Here is a 6,000-nt window from a genome sequence, read left to right as displayed (position 1 = left end):
GATACATCCATGAAGGCAAGAGAAACAAAAGCAAAAATGAGCTATTGGGACTTCATCAAGATAAGAAGCTTTTGCACAGCAAAGGATACAGTCAACAAAACTAAAAGTCAACCTACAGAATGGGAGAAGATATTTGCAAATGACATATCAGATAAAGGGCTAGTTTCCAAGATCTATAAAGAACTTATTAAGCTCAACAGCAAAGAAACAAACAATCCAATCAAGAAATGGGCAAAAGACATGAAGAGAAATCTCACAGAGGAAGACATAGACATGGCCAACATGCACATGAGAAAATGCTCTGCATCACTTGCCATCAGGGAAATACAAATCAAAACCACAATGAGATCCCACCTCACACCAGTGAGAATGGGGAAAATTAACAAGGCAGGAAACAACAAATGTTGGAGAGGATGTGGAGAAAGGGGAAACCTCCTGCACTGTTGGTGGGAATGTGAACTGGTGCAGCCACTCTGGAAAAGTGTGTGGAGGTTCCTTAAAGAGTTAAAACCAGATCTGCCCTACGACCTAGCAATTGCACTGCTGGGAATTTACCCCAAAAATACAGATACAGTGAAACGCCAGGATACCTGCACCCCGATGTTCATAGCAGCAATGTCCACAATAACCAAACTGTGGAAGGAGCCTCGGTGTCCATCAAAAGATGAATGGATAAAGTAGATGTGGTCTATGTATACCATGGAATATTACTCAGCTATCAGAACGATGAATACTCACCATTTGCTTCGACGTGGATGGAACTGGAGGGTATTATGCTGCATGAAGTAAGTCAATGGAGAAGGACAAACATTATATGGTCTCATTCATTCGGGGAATATAAAAAATAGTGAAAGGGAATAAAGGGGAAAGGAGAGAAAATGAGTGGGAAATATCAGTGAGGGTGACTGAGCATGAGAGATTCCTAACTCTGGGAAATGAACAAGGGGTAGTGGAAGGGGAGGTGGTGGTGACTGGGTGACGGGCACTGAGGGGTCACTTGACAGGATGAGCACTGGGTGATATGCTATATGTTGACAAATTAAACTCCATTAAAAATTAAATATATATATACAAAAAATAAAAATATATTTATTTGTTAATTAATTAATTAATTTATGAGAGCTAGAGAAAGCGAGTGAGAGCATACGAGCAGGGGTAGCAGCAGAGGGAGAGGGAGAAGCAGGCTCCCCACTGAGCAAGAAGGCCCATGTGAGGCTCCGTCTCAGGACTCTGGGATCAGACCTGAGTGGAAGGCAGCCGCTTGACTGGCTGAGCCTCCCAGTTACTCCAAATTCAGACCTTTTCAAAGAGGATATGGGTACCACAGGAATACACTGTCAGATGCTGGTGGGCACAGGCCAAGATTTACACTGAAGGGTGGGGAGAGTGTGGCCTGAGTGTGTGACTATAGTTGGTCATTGAGGTCAGTTGAGCTGAGTGCTCCTGGCCCTTCCCTACACCAGCCCACTGGCTCTCAAGCTAATTGACCAAGGAAGGACTGAAGCCTCAGCCTAAGTACCTTCCTGGGGTTAGCACACCATTATGTCGCTGTAGCGCCCTCTATTGGCAAAGCCTCACATTGACAGCCAGCAGAGAAGAAAGATTTGCAGAGGAGAGGCATTTCTGGATAAATGGTCTCTAAAGCAGAAGAGGCACTGAGGCGGGCACTTGATGGGATGAGCACTGGGTGTTATGCTATATGTTGGCAATTTGAACTTCAATAAAAAGAAATTTTGTAAAAAGAAATACAAGGCTAGAGAAATGAATTAAATGAAAATACAAGTAAACAAAACCAGCATGCAAAAATTCGGGACAAATGACAAATTTATTTAATTGGGGGAATGAGGGTGAGTGAGAGACGGAAGGAGGAACTATCTAGATCTAAATTAAAAAAAAAATTAAAAGAAATAACCCCAAAACATGTAGACTTTAGATCTTGATTTTAAAAAGCAGCATGTTTTATTTATTTAGGCAAGTTTAGTAAGGACTCAGTACTAGATGGTAACCAGGAATCATTTAAATTTTTTAGGTGGGATAATGGCATTGTTGTTCTGTTTTAAAATGTCCATAATTGGGCAGCCCTGGTGGCTCATCAGTTTAGTGCCGCCTCCGCTCAGGGCGTAATCCTGGAGACCCGGTATCGAGTCCCACGTTGGGCTCCCTGCATGGAGCCTGCTTCTCTCTCTGCTCCTCTCTGTCTCTGTGCCCCTCACCAATAAATAAATGAAATCTTTTAAAAAATAAACCAGAAGAGGACTCCACCTCTAAAGATTTGAGGGAATAAAGGGAAAGGAGAGAAAATGAGTGAAAATATCAGTGAGGGTGACAAAATATGAGAGACACCTAACTCTGGGAAATGAACAAGGAGTAAAAAAAAAAAAAAGAACAAGGGATAGAGGAAAAGGAGGTGGGTGGGGGGTTGGGGTGACAGGGAGATGGGCACTGAGGGGGACACTTGGGATGAGCACTGGGTGTTATGGTAAATGTTGGCAAATTGAACTCCAATAAAAAAATAAATAAATAAAAGGTTTGAAGGCTGGAGCTGATGTGTTTGGTGTAAAACGATCGTCGCTAAACATGGGCAACTAGTTTGTCTGCCAAGGGGTGGGGAGTAAGACTGGAGTGATTGCATATGAGCACCTGACCATTATTTATTCTTTAAAGGCATTATGTCAGATGCTTCATATATATCGCCTCTACCCCTCATAAAAACCCTGAGAGATGAGTATCATTAGCTACACTTTACAGATGAGGAGACTAAGGCTCAGAGATGTTAAGTAACTTGTTCAAGACAGTAGATGAGTAACGGGGTCAGAATGAAAATCCCTGCTTCCAGGGCCAACATTCTTGCTGGAGCAGCATATGTTGGATGTCATCTAAATGAGTGTGATTGTTTCATAGGCCTCACCATGTGGATGTCTCCAGAGCAGAACCAAAGCTGGGTTTTTGAATTTCTTCTGCTTGGCTTCTCCAGTGACCCCTCATCCAACAGAGTCCTCTTCATTGCCTTCCTTCTCCTTTACCTGAGCTCAGTCCTCAGCAATGCACTCATCATCATCTTGATCTTCCTGGACATGCAGCTCCACATGCCTATGTGCTTCTTCCTCTGCATCTTCTCCCTACTAGATATGAGCTGTGACACCACCACCATGCCCCAGATGTTGATGCATCTCTTCGCTCACTCTCAGACCATCTCCTTTGCTGGCTGTTAGCTGCAGATGTATGTGTTTGGTGCCCTGGCCCTAACTCAATGTATTTTTTTCATAGTCATGGCTTATGACTGATGTGTGGCCATCTGCCACCCACTGCATTATACTGTCATCCTCAGCTGGGACCTCTGCACACAGCTGACAACTGGGACCTGGGCTTGTGGTTTCTTCTTCTCTCTGATCCATACTTTCCTCACCATGAGGCTGCCATACTGTGGGCCCAAGAGAGTCAACTACTACTTCTGGGAAGGCCCCTCAGTATGAAGATTAGCTTGCATGGATACCCACCTCATTGAGAGGATAGATCTGGTCGTCAGTGTCTTCTTGCTTGTTGCTCCACTCTCCCTCATTCTGGCCTCCTACATCCGTACTGGCCAGACCATTCTCAAGATCAAGTCCATGAAGGGCCACTGCAAGGCTTTCTCCACCTGCACTTTCCACCTAACTGCGGTCACACTCTTCCAGCCATGTACATCTACATGAGGCCCAACTCCAGCTATTCCCCTGAGTGAGACAATCAGATATCACTCTTTTGTAGTGTCTTCACTGCCTTCCTCAACCCTGTGGTCTACAGTCTGAGGAACCAGGACATCAAGGCAGCTTTTCTTCTTTTTTTTATAAATTTATTTTTTATTGGTGTTCAATTTGCCAACATATAGAACAACACCCAGTGCTCATCCCATCAAGCGCCCCCCTCAGTGCCCGTCACCCAGTCATCCCCACCACCACCCCCGCCCACTTCCCCTTCTATCACCCCTAGTGCATTTCCCAGAGTTAGGAGTCTTTCATGTTTTGTCTCCCTTTCTGATATTTCTCACTCATTTTTTCTCCTTTCCCCTTTATTCCCTTTCACTATTTTTTATATTCCCCAAATGAATGAGAACATATAATGTTTGTCCTTCTCTGATTGACTTATTTCACTCAGCATAGTACCCTCCAGTTCAAGGCAGCTTTTCTTAAAGTGATGGGGTGGGGTAGGGTGGCCTGGTGAATTGGGAGATAGGAGAGGCCTGAAGTAGAATGTCCAATGCTAAGGAAAAGGGCAACACTTATAATGTACGCAGACAACATTGTGCATTGGAACCAATATGGCACCTGATCAGTGAAGCAAACGTGGTACATGAAGTCAACACGGATGTCTTGATGAACTTACTACATGTGGTGCAGTGATAAACAACTCCATAATCTTAGTGGCTTACAACAGCAAAAGTTCATTTATTGCTTATTTTCTAGATCAATTATAGGTGCACTGTGGCCTTCTGCTGTTGGATTCTTGGATCCAATCTGAAAAAAGGAAGCTTTATCTGGAATAGCTCAGTCTTATGACAGAGAGAAAGACACACGATGACACTTAAAGCTTCTGCTCAGAAGCAACACACATCTCTTTGCTGATATCCTACTGGCCAAAGCGAGTCATATATGTGGTAAAGCCCAAGAGCAAAAGGGCAAGGAGTATTTTCTTCCAACAGAAAAGTAACACATGTCACATGGCAATGGGTGTGGATATATATAGTTCTTCTACAGTCAAAGGGGCAATAATGGAGATGATAATATAATCATAATCACCATAATGGCACTGGGATGAATAGAATACATGTAGCTAACATGGAACATGGTAATTGTAAGTGACATGGCACATGGACATAGAAGAGGGCCAAGATGGTGGCAGCAATCAAAGTGGTACATGTGGGACACCTGGGTGGCTCAGTGGTTGGGCGTCTGCCTTCGGCTCAGGTCGTGATCCCGGGGTGCCAGGATCGGGTCCCACATCGGGCTCCCTGCATGGAGCCTGCTCCTCCCTCTATGTCTCTGCCTCTCTCTCTCTGTGTCTATCATGAATAAATAAAGAAAATCTTTTTTTAAAAAGTGGTACATGTAAACAATAAATATCTTTAGCCAATGTTGAAAATTAAGCCAATGGTATATGGAACCAAGGCAGCCCACAGATCTGACTTGGTGCATGGAAACAATGTGGTTCATGGAGCTAATGTGGTATATTCTGCATTGTGTGTGGAAGGACACAAAATCTAAGTGACCTGGGTTCTAGTCCCAACCTGTAACTTGTTTTATGACTTTGGGCAATTCACTTTCTTTCTCTGGATCTTACTTTACTCATCTACAAAATGAGCACTTTAAATGTAATGGTTTCCAAGACCTCTTTATCTCTAAGATTCTATGCTGCAGAAGGTGGAGTAAATGAAGCTCAAATGCAATAAAGTTCTGAATCCTTTGTGAACCATAAAATGAGTAAGGGGAGAACGGAAGAATAAAAGTCACTGCATGTGCGTAGCTCTTTGTAAACCACAATGAGCAGCACACACAGCAGTGACTCTCATTCTTTTAAGGAATCTAAATGACATATGAAGCTAAGAATCCTGGCATGGGGCCTTAGATTTAGCATGAGCATCCAGCTTCCTTTATGGCCTCATTGGAGTCCCAAAGACCTCAGGGATGAGTTGATTCAGTTCCAGTATTTCTTGAGCACCCATAATGGCCCAGCCAGTATCAGGCCTTGGAGAAACCAAGACAGATATGTGGAAACATTTACAGTCATGAAATTACAAGGCCAAACCCAATACCACAGTGACCCTTGAGGACCTCATAGGAATGAGGTTCTCTCAATGGGTGCCAAACACAGGAGACCAGACCACACCTCATCCCCCTCCCATCTGCCATTGCATACCCCAGCACTTTGTAAACTCTCCAGAACTTGGAGTCAGGGAGAGGGGGATGGAAACCCCAAGAAGATGAATATTATTTCTCCCACCGCTGGAACAATAGCTTGAAATGG

At 43.8% G+C, this 6,000-nt stretch overlaps 1 pseudogene; it reads left to right on the top strand.

Moving 5' to 3' along the window:
- Positions 1-2,909: 2,909 nt before the first annotated feature.
- Positions 2,910-4,200, top strand: LOC144281526 (olfactory receptor 2A12-like; annotated as a pseudogene).
- The last annotated feature ends 1,800 nt before the right edge of the window (positions 4,201-6,000 follow it).

Source organism: Canis aureus, chromosome 13, assembly GCF_053574225.1.
Source record: "Canis aureus isolate CA01 chromosome 13, VMU_Caureus_v.1.0, whole genome shotgun sequence".
Taxonomy (NCBI): Eukaryota; Metazoa; Chordata; class Mammalia; order Carnivora; family Canidae; genus Canis; species Canis aureus.
This window is presented reverse-complemented; position numbering and strand designations above follow the sequence as displayed.